We start from the raw sequence: 14,837 nt of genomic DNA, 5'->3' as shown, positions 1-14,837 counted from the left end.
AAAACTCTTAGAGGAAAACACAGGATAGAACACTCTTTGACATAAATCATAGCAAGATCTTTTTTGATCCACCTTAGAGTGATGGAAATAAAAACAGAAATAAACAAATGGGACCTAATGAAACTTAAAAAGTTTTTGCACATCAAAGAAAACCACAAACAAGATGAAAAGACAACCCTCGGAATGGGAGAAAATATTTGCAAACGAATCAATGGACAAAGGATTAATCTCTGAAATATATAAACAGCTCATGCAGCTCAATATTAAAAAAACAAACAACCCAATCAAAAAATGGGCAGAAGACCTAAATAGATATTTCTCCAAAGAAGACATACAGATGGCCAAGAAGCACATGAAAAGCTGCTCAACATCACTAATTAGAGAAATGCAAGTCAAAACTACAATGAGGTATCACCTCACACCAGTTAGAATGGGCATCATGAGAAAATCTACAAACAACAAATGTTGGAGAGTGTGTGGAGGAAATGGAACCCTCTTGCACTGTTGGTGGGAATGTAAATTGATACAGCCACTATGGAGAACAGCATGGAAGTGCCTTAAAAAACTAAAAATAGAATTACCATATGACACAACAATCCCATATTGGGCATATACCCAGAGAAAACCATAATTCTAAAAAATACATGCACCACAATGTTCACTGCAGCACTATTTACAATAGTCAGGTCATGGAAGCAACCTAAATGACCACTGACAGACGAATGGATAAAGAAAATGTGGTACATATATACAATGCAACATTACTCAGCCCTAAAAAGGAATAAAATTGGGTCATTTGTAGAGACGTGGATGGATCTAGAGACTGTCACACAGAGCGAAATCAGAAAGAGAAAAAAAAGTCGTATATTAATATATATATGTGGAACCTAGAAAAATGGTACAGATGAACCGGTTTGCAGGGCAGAAATAGGGACACAGATATAGAGAACAAACGTATGGACACCAAGGGGGGAAAGTGGCGGGTGGTGGTGGTGGTGTAATGAACTGGGAGATTGGGATTGATATATATACAGTAATATGTATAAAATTGATAACTAATAAGAACCTGCTGTATAAAAAATGAATAAAATTCAAAAAAATATACAACTCAGTAGGGCTGAAAGGCTTTAAAAATGTAAAGCTTTCAAAGAAGGGAAAAACATCTGATAAGTTCTGACATTTGAAGAACATGAACCAAAGATAACAGAAAACTCACATACCAAGGACTGTTACAAGAATGGCACCATGTATTAAGAATAGTGCCAGGGAGGTTAAAGCCCACAAGGAACAGAAACTTTCAGAAGTATGGGAAAGATTTTTTAAAATGGCTTTGAAAAACAAAATCTGGAAGAAGAATGGAGTCTTGTACTAAGCATGTCGGGGGGTTGGTATATTAACAGAAGATGGTAGGTAGAGGCACTCAACTTCTATTTTATTCAACATGGAGAATCATCTTCCAACTGGAAGTAGTGGAAAAAACCAATTTTCTCAGAGAGAATCAAGAGCCAAAACTGCAATATTTCCAATAATAATCTTTGAGAAATCACAGAGAACAGGAGAGATGCTAGATGATGTAATCTTCAAAGAAAGTGATGTCTATAAGATATAGCAACAGCAAAACCTGACGAGAAACCTAGGGGGAAATTCTGCAATAGACTATCAGATATATTGCAAACACCTAGAAGAAATATGTTCACCAGAAGTGGAATTCACTGCCAAATTAACCTCATTTGCTTTACATAGTTTTCTTTCACATACACCTTGCTTTACAAGATTCTCACATTAAAATCACCTGGAGGAGCTTTCTCTGGGGCAAACCAGACAGTGATATTTTAAAAATTCCACAGATAATTCCATTGTGCAGTCAGGGTTGAGAAACTCTTTGATAGGGGCATCAGGATAATACTGCCGACTCGTCTAGCTTGGTTTCTGTACAGAGTCTGAAAAGGTTTTGCATCCTATCGTTATGGAGAAATGTGGACTAGATCAGTGCTTCTCAAACTTCAGCATACAAACGAATCATATGGAAATCTTGTAAAAATACAGATTCTGATTCAGTAGGTTGGGGGTGAGGCCTGAGAGCGTGCATTTTAAATAAGCCTCCAAGTGATACTGATGCTGCTGATCAGTCTGAGTAGCAAGGAGCTTGATGACAATACAATTTAACAGATTCACAGTTGTTAAATACCACTCTCAAAGATTATGGAGCAATGTTAACCTGCAAACAGCCCTGTTTTAGCATTTTAAAAAGAACCATGTCAAAGACATGCTAAACAAATCTACAGACAACTGAAAGCTGGGAGTTAGCAATGAAGATGTATGTATATGATAAAAAATATTCTGAATTCTCTGGGCTGTGAAGATGAGCTGAAATCAACAAAATGATGATAAATGTGCTACCTTAAACACTTTAAGGGTTAGCAAACTGAAGTAATCCATAATAAAAGTACAGAATAGGAGGGGCTTCCCTGGTGGTGCAGTGGGGTTAAGAATCCACCTGCCAATGCAGGGGACACAGGTTCAATCCCTGGTCCAGGAAGATCCCACATGCCGCAGAGCAACTAAGCCCGTGTGCCACAACTACTGAGCCCGCATGACGCAACTACTGAAGCCCTTGCGCCTATAGCCCATGCTCCACAACAAGAGAAGCCACCTCAATGAGAAGCCCACACACCGCAACGAAGAGTAGCCCCCTGCCCCGTTCGCCACAACTAGAGAAAGACTGCGTGCAGCAACTCAGACCCAACACAGCCAAAAATAATTTTTTTTAAAAAAGATTACAGAATAGGGGAAAAAACCTGTCTTGGTGAGTTCACATGAAGACCTGAAGTTTTTAGTTAACAAAAGCTCAATAAAAAGACCGTTTGACCTGGCTGCTAAGAAACCTAAGAGCCACATGTTGTTTTCCCAGGCCATAGTGTTCAGATAAAAGTAGGTAACATGGGGCTTCCCTGGTGGCGCAGTGGTTGAGAGTCCGCCTGCCGATGCAGGGGATGCGGGTTCGTGCCCCGGTCCGGGAAGATCCCGCGTGCCGCGGAGCGGCTGGGCCCGTGAGCCATGGCCGCTGAGCCTGCGCGTCCGGAGCCTGTGCCCCGCAACGGGAGAGACCACAACAGTGAGAGGCCCGCATACCACAAAAAAAAAAAAAAAAAAAAAAAAAAAAAAAAAAAGTAGGTAACAATGCCAATGCAACTTGCTCCTCAGACTATATGTGGAGTATTTGAAACATTTAAAATACCTCCAAAAGGACAATGACAAACACAAGAAAGTATCCACAGTGATCAAGATGGTGAGAAGCCAGGGAATACCGTAAAAGAAATGGTTGAGGGACTTCTCTGGTGGTCCAGTGGTAAAGAATTCGCCTTCCAATGCAGGGAAAGTGGGTTCGATCCCTGGCCAGGGAACTAAGATCCCACATGCCGCAGGGCAACTAAGCCTGCACGCCACGACTACTGAGCTGGTGCGCCTCAGCAAGAGAGCCCACGTGCCGCAAACTAGAGCCCACATGCTCTGGAACCCGCGTGCCACAACAAAGAGCCCGCACTGCAAGGAAGATCCTGCATGCTGTGATGAAGACCCTGCATGCTGCAACTAAGACCTGACGCAGCCAAAGAAAATAAATTAAAAAAAAAAAAAAAGAAAAGAAATGGTTGAATTACTTGGAGATGTCTAGCCTGAAGACAAGACTAAAAATGGACATGATTACCATCTTCAAATATTTGGAGTTATAACATGAAAGACAGCAGAACCATAGGGTCAAACTAGGGCCAAGAGTTGAAGAAATATGGAAGCAGATAATTCTGTCTTTTAATAGTCTAACAAATAAGATTGTCTAAAAGTGGAGATGTAACCAGTCTCTTGAAGCAAGCTATTACCAATCTCTGGAAATATTCAAGCAGAGGCTAGATATTAGGTGGGAGTTTGTCCTTATTAGGTGGGAGTTTGAAAAGACTGACTTCAAAAGACCCTTTGGACTAAAATGTCATTAAGGATGGATAGTCCCTTGGTTTTCTATTCTGGGCCTAGGGTCATACTAAGCCACATATTCCCAGTGGCACAATTTTGTTATAACATTTTCTTGGTAAGACCAATCCACTTATATTGCCCCATCCCCTCCCTCCAACACACTTTGTGCTTTACTACCTTCACACTTCTACTAATGCTGTTCCTTCAGTCCCCCGCTTAGTGTTTCCCCATTTCCCTCACGCCTCAAGGTTTAATGAAATCTTACCACCTAAGAAGCTATTACTATCTCAGTTATCAATTTTTTCATCCATCTCCGCACACAGCATTTGTCTGTTACCACTAGTGTCACTTCCTGCCTTACATGGTCTTTTATATTTTTGAAATATTAATTTTATTAGTATCTTATTTACCCAACATAACCAAAATATCATTTCAACATGTTATCAATATAAAAATTAGCGAGATGTTTTATATTCTTTTTTAAAATTCTAAGTCTCAGAAATCTGGTGTGTAATTTACACTTACAGGCACATCTCAAGTTGGATGCTAAATCTTCATTAAAGTGAAATGTAGTCCTAATGAAACAACAAACTTGTGTTTAATGGAAAAATTTTACACTGCTTCAGTTTTTTATTTAGCTTAATTAAAATTAAAGAAACTTAAATGTTCAGTTCCAGTTAATTAGTGACATTTCAAGTGTCCAGTAGCCACATGTGCTTAGAGGTTACCATATTGGACAGTGCAGCTTTAAAGAATCGGTTTGTAAGACAGAGAAACCCCACATATGGAAAGAGCTTTAAAGTGTTCTCAATGTATAGTTTATGCTCTATAAACCCACTATTTATGCATCTTCTTTACATTTTTCAAAAATAAAATAATAGGGCTTCCCTGATGGCGCAGTGGTTAAGAGTCCGCCTGCCAGTGCAGGGGACACGGGTTCGTGCCCTGGTCCGGGAAGATCCCACATGCCGCGGAGTGGTTAGGCCCGTGAGCCACAGCTACTGAGCTTGCGCATCTGGAGCCTGTGCTCCGCAACGGGAAAGGCCGCGACAGTGAGAGGCCCGCACACTGCGATGAAGAGTGGCCCCCGCTCGCCGCAACTGGAGAAAGCCCACGCACAGAAACGAAGACCCAACGCAGCCAAAAATAAATAAATAAATCTTAAAAGAAATAATGAATACTCTACAAAAACACATGGGATAGATGATTCTTTCCTACACTCACCAATCTTCAAGTTCACTCTTGACATTCTAGAATTTCTAACATTTCCTACGTGGAAACTAGAGACAAAAAAATCATACCTCCATTCAAAACCCTCCCAACACTGTGATTTTAGGGACTGTTAAATCCTAAATAGCTCCCACCTGATGAGTTTAGAGGTTGCTTTATTCTATTCAAGAGGGATTTTAATTTTGGTTTAATTTTACTTTTTAATTCAAAATTTTAACGAGACACACTCACAAAGCAACATGTGAACAAATCCAAATTACTACTACTTCCATAATAACACACTGCTCTCCTTTCCCCCTGCCAACACCAAAGAAAATAAAGGAAAATATTTTCCCCACATGGCATCCCTGCAACGCACTCATTTATTTCAAAATTGCAACCAAACTGGCAAGGCTTCATTAAACAGAACACAATGTTTTTGCTAAGGTATAGGTTTCCATTTAAAATGCAGTCTGTTTCTTGTAGTTGATTAGGGCACAGGGAGAGAAAAAGCCAATTTGCTCCCCTACTTTTGCCCAAAGCCTTCATTCTTTCTGCCTTATTCTGCATTTCACCTAGGTTGGGAGTGGTGGTCAAGAGATTCCAGCACTGGCAAGACATCTCTACTTTGTATGGACATTTAAGGGGTGAGTTACGGCTGTAACACCTGCCGAGGTCCCCTGGACTAGAAGTAATTATCAATACATCTTCAAAGAAAAGCAAATCCTGAATGTAAGCAATGCCCTCAAATGCCTTGTAAAATCATCTTACTAACATACATCCAAATGAACCTGGTCTCATTTTAAGCAGTCCCTTCACTATCTAAGTGGTATAAAAATGAAAAAAAATGTAATAATTCTAAACCGCAAGTTCAGTCCAGCCCCTGACAGATGTTAACGTCACTATTGTTTGGTAAGTGAAAACTAACATTTTAAAGGTTAAAGTATGCCAAAGATGTCAGGAAACTGCAATCCAAATGATAAAATGCAGATCTCTCTCCATTTTGGTGTGAAAAGATCGGTGAAGAATTATGTTAATAAAATGGGTCTCTAAACTCTACTCTGTGGTGAAAAACATTGTGGTACATTTCCAGTTTAACTTATGTAAGAGAAAAAAAGAATCCCCACCGTCCCCCTCACCCGGGCTCCTTCTATCAACATAAAAGAGAAGATTTTAAATCTTTTTATTTAGTTACCTTATACTCAGTTATAATATTCATGTGCACAAGTCAGGAATTTTGGATTGAGTATATACGGTTAGCATCAGCCATTTTAAAACTTAAATATTTCTGGGAAAGCTTACCAATAAAACAAGAGAATAAATGTGTAATTGTTCTTAAATCACTTAGGTCTCTTCCTAGTTATAAGCAATACCTATACATACAGCCCTTTCACCTACATTTCATTGAAGCCTTACAACAATCCTATGAAGTATGAATCACCAAATCTATTTTACAGATAAAAAACAGAAGCACAGACAGAGGAAGTGATTTACCAAAGGCCATGTGCTTACTAAGTGGAAAGAGGCAGTAATTAAACCCAGGCCTCCTGATTCCAAATCCAGTCAACTTTTCACTAAATGGACAACTGCCTCCCAATATATGCCAAGATTATAAACTTTAAATAAATACATTCCTTTAGTCCCAATAGGCATGTCCAATGTATTCAACCTCACTATGAGCTTTTTAGACCATGTTCATTTCCGGTATGAAAACTTCCAAAATGACAAAACACCTTTTATAAGCAGTCTGAACCCAGCAGGGCTTATTTTTAAATAAGTCAACTTTTAGTATTTTTGTTTTAAATAGAGTTGCCCCTCGGATAAATAGCATATTTTATTAACCTTATTTCTTTCAGAGTACTGTGTGCCAATATATCCAAATTCATTCCTGGAACACAAGCAGCCAAATTAGAAAATTTGCCCAGTCATTTCAAAAACTACTCATTTGGTCAATAAATGTATGACTGTGTCAGGTAAATTTAATTCCGGGGAGGAAAAGCCAGCAAGAAAACCAAACCTGAGATTTATTCTGTAACTAGGGAGTTTAAAGCAGATTTTATTCACCTTGAGAATTTTAAAGCATTTTTAGTGATCTCCAATTCTCCTATAGTCATTATCATATATTAATATAAATTATGCAGATTACTATGTTTCTAACCACTGCTAAAAGTATTTCATTTAATTCTCCTAATCCACGTACGCCAATCTTTAAAAAATGTAATTTTGTTATAATGTTAGGGCAAAAAGTCACTTAAAACATACTGTTCAGTACTAATGGGTTGGAAGATCTGGTGCTAAGTATAAGCACACACATACTATATTAAATGGACATACTGCATCAATTAAGAAGATTTAAGGCACTAAAATATATGGTTAACAAAACAACAGACTTAAAAAACTGAATTCTGAAATTCAAATGCTTGTGCGAATATCAGTTTTAAAATAAGCCACATCTATTAAGTCTGGAAGAAATAACCTTTTTAAAAACAAAAAGTTATGGTGGGAGGGAGGAATCAAGGTAACCTAATATCAACCAACTACTAAAGTATTATACCTTGAGCATCATCACCTTTTGGATGTGTTCATACAAGCTCCAAAACTCAATAGTGTTCTAAAGCACAACATGCCAATTTAAAAAAATCATAGGTACCAACATAAAAATGTGTCATACTGAAAAGACAAGGACAAACATTATTCTGTTTGCAACAGAGCTTCTTCATTAAGAACCTCATAGAGTAGATGAGAATTAATGACATGTAAGCCTTGTGAATAAATAACGAAAATGTCAGCTCAATAATACCATCACCAAAATGAAAAATACTCACTATAGTTAAAAACAAAAAAAGGTCAAATAACAAAGAACTGCTGAATTTGAGGTCATGAAAATAAAATACCATCATATATGTAGTTATATACAAAAGTGTTGAGAATTCTTCCTATATAGAATGTTTCATTAAAATTTTACAGCATTTGTAGCAGACAAATCAAAGGTTGATTACCAGATAGCTTTTTTATTCTATGAGTAGCAGGGTGGAATTCAGCTCTGTGAAAATGGAAAAAGAGAAGATACTAGGTTCTAGTCTTGGCTGTAACAGTAACTATGTAAATTTGGCCAATTTATTTAACCTTTTGTGTCTCAGGATCTCCATCAATATTAGAGTACTGGATTAAGCTATCTACAAGATACCTTTCCAATTCTATGAATCTGTGACTATGAATAAGATATAACCTGCGTCACATTACAATACTAAGTCAGAAAAATAAAGCTTAAGAAACAACATGAATAACTAGGATGTAAGCTTAGAAGCTGTGCTTTTCTTACTGCTATTTCACTCATACACTTCTATCTCTTTTTATGACTATCTTATTTTTTTTTAAAGAAATATAAAGCATTCCTCTTTAAAAAACAGGGCAGGGTTTATGTTTCACTGCCTTTACTTATTGCATGGTACCTCTCACCACCCACACAATTTGTTGATCATTTCCATTACTGGCCTATCAGAGGATGCTACTAAGGCCTCCACCACTGCTGATACTACTAGAGCAAAATGGGATTATAAAATATCTGCATGGCAATGTTAGCTTAGCCTGGTTTATATTCTTCTATCTTTACCACTTGAAAAGGACAGCAGGAAAAAAAGGATTCAGCATGTCTCTAATCTCTTGGCAGGAAGTCTGCGGCTCACAAACAATTCTGACTTACAACAATCCTCTAAAACAGTTAAACCGAAAGAATATTAAGAATGTCAACATATCAAAGGATGGAGACCAAGCCAAATGCTGCCAATTCACAGGATCAAGTTAGTTAAAAAAAGAAACCATTATAATGACATTTCAATTCACTCAAGTACTTTAGACAGTGAATTTAATCTTCAATTACCCAGTTCAACCCAGTTCATGCTCTTTTATTATCAAGCTATGCCACTAAATTAGAATTTGGTCTTATTCACACTAACTCAATTCTGACTTCTCATTATTCTCAAGAAGTCGAAAAATGACTCAAAAACCCAAAAGATTCATGTGTTTATTTTTAAGTTATTAATGTAAAAGTCACGGATTACTGGCAATTTTGGTGTTAATTGGTAAAGTACTACTTTTTTTTTTTTTTTTTTTTTTTTTTTTTTGCGGTACACGTGCCTCTCACTGTTGTGGCGTCTCCCATTGCGGAGCACAGGCTCCGGACACGCAGGCTCAGCGGCCATGGCTCACGGACCCAGCCGCTCCACGGCATGTGGGATCTTCCCGGACCGGGGCACGAACCCGTGTCTCCTGCATCGGCAGGCAGATTCTCACCCACTGCGCCACCAGGGAAGCCCTAAAGTACTACTTTTTAAGAAATAAGTTTTCCACCAAAAATGAACTATTTAAAAGAGTGAAGTCAATTTTTAAAATTAAAATCACTTGACCAAAAAAGAAAATATTATCTACACAAATACAAATGACTGCTATATTGTTTGAGGAAAACAATATTGTGTCACAGAACCAAACACGTTGACAACTGTGATCCCTGAACCAGTGCTCCTACACAGAAATGGTGACAAAGGTGACCATATATCCCCAGTCTGTCCAGAAGAGTAGCAGTCTACAACTGTTGTCCTGTAGTAGTTATTAATATGGCCCTCTTTCATGCCTAAGTGTCCCAGTTTGGATAAATTATATGGTCACTTTAGATGTAATTGACACTAACAGAAACTTTGGTCAATAAAAAATGAAAATTGTAATTAAGAGTTAAATCCTTTCTTCATACACTCAAATGAAGAACAAGAAGAAAGAGACTAGTTTTCATTCCAGAAAAAATTGAAAACACTGAGCATAAGTATCTCCTCTCCCCCACAGAAAGTATCATATTCATCACCATGCAAACACTCTAACAGCAGCCCAACCTGTAGTAGTGAAATTACTGCAAGAGGTCCACAAATCTACATACATACCATGCACTGTCTACAGATATTTGTCTCCCACATATGTCAGTGATATTATGACTAATGAAATTAAAATCTTGGGTTGAAGCACTAAAATACAACAATATCTATAGCAAAAATATCAAGTATATATTTCAAGAGCAAAACCACAAGTTCACAAATATATTCCCAAATTGTTCAAGATTGTCAAGATTTTTACATCTAAAATGAACTGCTTGATTATCTGGGAAACTTCCATATTCCAGGTTGGAAAAAAAAATAACAAAGGAAAAATAGGCACAGAAGTGTTACTGCTTTCTTACACTGGGTATCAAAATGTCAAAGGATCATGTAAGCTGGACACTTTTTAAAATCAATGTGCCATAAGGTTTTGGAAATGTCTGTTATACAGACATGTTAAGGAATTAGACTTACAAAAGAAAAACATGTCCCAGTCCTAGTCAGTGGCCCAAAATTCTAGCACCTGATTGGTCTGGGTTTGACAGAGGACTTTTTACTTTCTAATTTGTTATCTACTTTACAGTAAATCAAGGGAACAGGAGGTTGGTGAGTGGTTTGCTCTATTTCCCAATCTGCTAGAGCTTTGGGAAAAGTAATATACACATTATAATTCCATAAATGCAGATGTCTCATTTGATCTACTGTATTATTTAAGGCCTCACTCACTACATGTTCACTCACCTGAAAGAATATATTCAACCAGCCTAACATTTCTAGATATGACTTAATTATTAAGTTATTTCTTAAAGCCATTTCTGATTTTAAATTAAGTTTATCAAACTTTATCACAAGCAGTAACAGCTGAAACAGGAACCTTGACAGACCAAAAAAGAGGGTGTAATTGCTAAATAAGTCTCACCTGCTTCATAAAGCAAATTTCCTTTAACAAAAGTTTTTGATGCAAATAACCTGCAGATTTTAAAAATTACAACCTTTCATTTTCTTTGCATTTCCAATCTAATTAGATAGCAATTAAGTCTAAAGACATAAAACTTTAGTGACTTTGGCATCAGACAGACCTGAGTTAAAATGGGGGCTCTGCCACTTATTAGCTATGTAATTGAGGACAAATTACCTAATCTCTCCTTTAAGTCTCAGTTACCTCTGTAAAATAGGTAACATCCTCATGAAGCTTTGCCGTAAGGAGTACAAAATGATGCATGTGAAGCACAGGACCTAGCACATAAGTATTCAATACAAATTAGTTATGAATTTAGGGTAACTACCCATCACAGTTTGCCTGGGACAATGCAGCTTTGCACCTGGATGCATTGTTAATAATGTCCCTTTTGCTCTTAAAACATCCTGGCTAGGGCAATAAATTATGTGGCTACCTTAACAATGATGATGAAAGGCGTTAATACCAATTAGAGTATTATATATCGTTTATGACTTTTTGGACCTTGAAGGAAAAAAGTCGAATGTCACACAAAATAATGAGATTATATTCCTGTAATACAGTCTGATAATTCATTTTGTTATTCAATAAACATTTAAGCACTATTTATTTATACTCATTTCATTCCAACAGTAATTTAAGGCAGCAAATGTCTGTATTGTTTTTTTCTGTTCCATACAGGTACTGGTAAATTTCAAACGTTATTTTAAAGGAAAATAATTGACAGATACAGCACTAACGAGGTTCCAGCTACTCAGGAACACTACCTTTTGAATTTCCAGTGAAAAACACCCACTCTGATCATGAAAAATGCCCAAGACCAACTAACATATATCAAATAAGCCCATCCAATTACAGGGCCTGCAAAACAGAATAAATATTTTTAAACATGCATTCTACACATAAATCATCAGGAGACGCAACAAAAAATAAATTACCTGACTGTTATGACATAGTATTGTAATACAATAAACTGGATTTTAGTTTTCTTCACTCTCTGCTCTAGAAAAAAAAAGAATCCATTATTCTTCCTCTTTTATAAGATAGACATTTTCTTTGAAACAGACACATCCTAAAAAAATACATATCCTATATATTTTAGATACAGATACACACACATACATACACACACACACACTCACCACAACCCAACGTAACTCAACATTAGTATTAGGATATTTGGGGAGACTGAGAAGGTCAGAGGGAACCAGGAATCTTATATGTTATATATAAGATAGCCTTTAAGGGCCGAAAGCCAATCTACCTTTTAATATAAAATTACTTAAAATAGCCCTTTTCTCATCAGACCAGTAATTATTTTCAGATTCTCAGTTACTTCCAAAAACTTACTTGGCACATTACACTAGCCTAAGGCAGTAACTAAAGTATGAAAGATCATCAGGACATCTTAGGCTAAAGAAAAACATTTTTTCAGTAAGAGTATACTAAAATCCAACTAAAAAATATTTAGATTGGTCTTCCTGGTTACTTTATTTTTACAACTTAGAAAACCGATTTTGGGGGAGCGATAAGTGTGCCTGCCTGCTCTCAAGTCATCCAGGACGGACATAATGTACCTGATGGGGTGATACAAGTATTCTGTCTTTAATAAGGAGAAGAATCAAAAAAATGATTAGTAATAGTATGTCTATTTCTTCCTCCCTTCAATCATCCAAAGCCACTGCGGTTAATTCTGATTCAGGAAATGCGGGCTCCTTATTTCCAGCAAAAAATTATTCTGGGGCCTTGCAAATAGTGGATGACAACCTGATATAAATGCTTCCTCTTGCCCCAAAACTAAAGAATGACCTAAATAACAAGCCTGCTAGTCCTCAGAATCCCGGACTAACCTGTGGAATAAGTATGGTGAAACTGTCTAGGGAAGGAACGTGGCTGTCTCCTCCATCTTGAAATTAATCAGCATAAGGGAAAAAGGGACTGAGTATTCAGGAAGCAGAAGCCCAACCGGTTAATACTAGTTACTAAAGCTATGGCGTACGTGGCAGGTACCGCCCGCAGAAGCCGAGACCCTTAGGCATTTTTTTGAGGGGGGATGGGTTGGGTTGCTCACGGATTGAACCGAAATTAACTTCAAAATCATTTGGCCCAATTCCCACCCTCACCCAGGGAAAAACAACAAACACGCAACGGCTTTCCCCTCCCTTTTGGGGGGATCCTTGCAGTGATATCTGCCAAAAGATATGCCAGGGTTATTCGAGCAAGGGAGTAAACCACATTTGCCTCAGATCCTCAGGGAAGATGTCATCGTGGCCCCAGGGGGCGCCTAATTGATAGTGCCCTGCAGAAGGGCTCAAAATGGGGTTTTGCAAATCCTGGGAAATATAAAGGCCCACGAGTTCTCAGCATCTAACTTAGAGCAGCCTGATTTTTCCCCCATTTCCTAAACCCAAGCCCGCCATGTAAAAGGGAGGGGGGGGGGACGCGAGGGAAGTCTCCAGAGAAACGAGGAGAGAAAAACCTGAGACGGTCAAAGATTCTCAAGCCTGAAGCCAACACTCGAAAATTGCCTCCCCAAAATTCTTAAGGTTCTGGAGTGCCCCGACCGCGGCTCGAGCGGCCACGGAGAGGAAGTACTTTCCCACCTCCTTCCCCTTCTTCAAAGAGCCTGTCGGCCATACACCCAACTAAAATGGCAGCGGCGACTACGCCACGGAGCCCCCCGCAGCAACCTGCGCCTGGGGTCCGGAGGCGGCGCTGAGCCTCCGCCACGATGCGCCACTCAGGCCATTTTGAGAGAACGCAGTAACCGCAGCTCCGCTGTCTTCCTCTCGCTCTCCATCCATTTCTCAGAGGATTCCGAAGGCTTCACTTACTCGGTTTTAGTGTCGGGATCCGACTCGGTCGGTCCGGCCGCTGCCGCCGCCGCCGCCGCCGCCGGGGCTCCTGCGCGCCTCCCCTACTGCCGCTCTCAAGCCCGCCTCCGATGAGTCGCTGGTTGAGACCCGCCTCTAGCCCAGCGCCTGCTCGGAGACGTTGCTCAGGCAGCCATTATCTTCCCCATTGTTACCAAGCAGCGACAGGAAACGCTTGCCCACAACAGGAAGTGATGATGCTGCGTCCGGGCCCCGCCGCCCGACTCCCAGCCGAGTAGCCAATCCCAGGCGATTCCTCGAAAAGGCTCGGTGGGAGGAGAAGGCTGCCGGCTGACGACGCGGCAAGGCGGGCCGCGGCCTGGAAAAGGAAAACCGCTGTGACGCCCACCATGTGACAGGCCCCACCCTCCTCCGCCATTTTGAATTGTGGCGAGAAATTTCGCGTTCTGAGAATTGTGGGAAAGTTGGCTTTCCCGTTTTGAAAGCTGGAGGACGTCACCGTCTGACTGCTGGAAACCCTTTTCAGAGTGAGAAATGCGATACTAGTCTAACCTGACGTCGATTCACACAATTAGTCCAGACCGGTTAATACAGCATCCTACCTTTATTCGACATTTATCGAGCGCCAGCTGTAGTATCAAGCACTATTATAGATGTTGGGGATACAGCAGAAATTAAAGCAAACCAAAATCCCAGTTCTCATGGGTCTTTATATTCTACTTGGGGGAGGGACAATAATTACTGTATATATATGTATGACATATATATAGTTGATGATAAATGCTAGGGAGAAAAATAAAGCGGGGGGAGGTGGGCGGGAGAACGCCCGGTGGGGGCAAACGGGAATTGCAGTTTTAAAGAGTGGTCAGAGGTGGTCTCTCTGAGATGGTAATTCTGAAATCCTTGGAAGAGGGCGGTGACTGTAAAACGGTGGGAAAATCTGATAAGATTGGAATTTAAGGGCCGTTAAGGAAGGCCTTTCTTGGATGGTAATGCGTGAAGGAAGGT

General features: G+C 39.3%; 1 protein-coding gene across 2 annotated transcripts in view; it reads right to left on the bottom strand.

Moving 5' to 3' along the window:
• The window catches only part of RLIM (ring finger protein, LIM domain interacting), a 33,216-nt gene extending 19,115 nt beyond the window's left edge, over positions 1-14,101 (bottom strand). Inside the window, exons 1-2 of one of the 2 annotated variants that reach the window (XM_059050400.2) lie at positions 13,830-14,051; positions 11,934-11,997 (exon numbers count right to left, since the gene is read on the bottom strand). The gene's annotated coding sequence lies outside the window, so the exon portion shown is untranslated. Of the gene's footprint in view, positions 1-11,933; positions 11,998-13,829 lie in introns of both variants that reach the window. The other variant, XM_059050399.2, reaches the window with a different exon arrangement.
• Between the last annotated feature and the right edge of the window lie 736 nt (positions 14,102-14,837).

Source organism: Kogia breviceps, chromosome X (genome assembly GCF_026419965.1).
Source record: "Kogia breviceps isolate mKogBre1 chromosome X, mKogBre1 haplotype 1, whole genome shotgun sequence".
NCBI classification, from domain to species: domain Eukaryota; kingdom Metazoa; phylum Chordata; class Mammalia; order Artiodactyla; family Physeteridae; genus Kogia; species Kogia breviceps.
Note: the sequence above shows the minus strand (reverse complement) of the source record. Positions and strands in the feature narration are given on the sequence as shown.